Source organism: Otolemur garnettii, unplaced genomic scaffold (assembly GCF_000181295.1).
Source record: "Otolemur garnettii isolate 467f Iridium unplaced genomic scaffold, OtoGar3 scaffold00109, whole genome shotgun sequence".
Lineage (NCBI taxonomy): Eukaryota > Metazoa > Chordata > Mammalia > Primates > Galagidae > Otolemur > Otolemur garnettii.
The window spans coordinates 5,259,984-5,262,038 of NW_003852504.1; positions in this window are offsets into that span (position 1 = coordinate 5,259,984).

Below are 2,055 nucleotides of genomic sequence, written 5' to 3' on the forward strand. Positions count from 1 at the left end.
GGTCCGGGCTGGGGATTCGAACCTGCCACCTTAGGTGTACGTGGCTGGCGCCTTAGCCGGTTGAGCTATAGGCGCCGAGCCGAGGGTTTCATTTTTAAACTCCAAGGCTCAGAATCTGTAGGTCTGAGGTTATGCAGATTTTGTTGTGATTGGTCTGGTCATGCCAGGGCTGTCAGAGAAGTATATTATGGGTGACAAGATGACAGAACCCAACCCTTAAGCAAGCCGGATAAGAGTTAATGATGTGGCTCGCCACTGGGCTGATAGGACTCCCTGTCACAGCCTTGCATCAGCCACTACGTGTCAATACAGTTAGGAGACCGATGACTTTTTAAAAAATAGCAGAATGGGTATCTCCAAGGAGTGCTGGTCCTTCCAAGGACAAAGGTTCTTTGGGAGGCCACTGGCTGACCCTAGCCATATTGCCAGACTCTTGAGACTTGAAGCATGACCTTAGGACCTGCCTTCGGAGCCTACCTCTGAGCCACATGAGAAATTCTCTCCCCTTTCACAGCCAGATTGCATTTCTCAGCAAAATTGCTTACATTGATGCTGAGGGGAGCCTGTGAGGGATCAGCTTCCCTAGCACCTATATGACATACAAAAGGAGCTGGTTGGTGATAGAACCCTTTGGCCAGTGCTCTGGATTTGGCCTTTCCAAAGTTCTGGCTGTTTTTAAAATTTGCATCTATCAACAGAGTCTGATGATAAACTCCAAGGTGAGGGTTACAGGACAGGAATGCATTCCCCATTGAGTTGCACGAGCCAAGTGTGACCATTAGGATATGGGAATAATTGTCTGAAAGGAGGTTCTTTTCTGCCACTGCATCAAGTTCTTGGTCACTATTGGAGAAGTATGAATCTGCATTAAACCATATTTCCACAAAGCCAAAACCTAATTCAGAGACTATCTCTGAATATATGGCAGCCAGGCCCAAAGAAGGGAGGTCGAGAAGAGGAGTGGGGCTTCTGCAAAGATAATGGCCTCAAGGTGGGGGATGGAGAAAGGGAACACACATCAGGCCAGTTCAAGACTGTCCTGAGCAAGAGTGAGACCCTGTCTCTACTAAAAATAGGAAACTAGCCGGGCGTTGTGGTGGTCGCCTATAGTCCTAGCTACTTGGGAGACTGAGGCAAGAGGATCCCTTGAGTTTGAGGTTGCTGTGAACTATGACGCCATGGCACTCTACCCAGGGCCATAGAGTAAGACTCTGACTCAAAAAAGAAAAGAAAAACAGAAAATGCTCTGTCTTAAGGGCACTCTTCTCAGCTGGAAAGGGAACAAATCTTTCCATGGTGACATATTGAGATTCGAAAACGAATGACTAGAATAGATGACTCTGGTGAATGTGTGTCCTCCCTTGGATCTGGTCAGGAAGTGGTAATCTGTGGCACCAGAGAACAGTCGCTGGGGTACACAGGGTCTCCCGATCTCCACCCCAAGCCCTCTCTGGGGCACCACTGCCAAGCCCCAACCCTCTAGACCAAGGCTTTGCCTTGGAGGTGGAGCCCACAGTTCTGCTGACCTTGCTGCTTCTCTCTGGACCTTGTGTCAAGGCGGAGGGTCGACACCAGGGCCTTGAGTACTCCAAAACCTGTCCCATTTTGTTCAACACACAACTGTCTAATGTGCATGCCGAGTGTGTGTTCAGGAAACAACCAACACAAGTTCTTTTTGTTCCTGGGTAGGAAATGGCAAGTCAAAAATCTCTTCTTCCTTAAGCACAGATTTTGTTTCTAGATGTTGTCTTTTCTGGCTGTGAGCAGTGGCTCATGCATGTAATCCTAGCACTCTGGGAGGCGGACGCAGGTGGATTGCTTGCGCTCAGAAGTTCAAGACCAGCCTGAGCAAAGTTATATCCCATGTTTACTAAACATAGAAAAACGAGCAGGTCATTGTGGTGGGTAACCTGTAGTCCCAGCTACTTGGGAGGCTGAGGCAGGAGGATCGCTTGAGCCCAGGAATTTGAGGTTGCTGTGAGCTATGGTGATGCCATAGCGCTTTACCCAGGGTGACAGAGTGAGACTGTGTCTCAAAAAATAAATAAATAGATG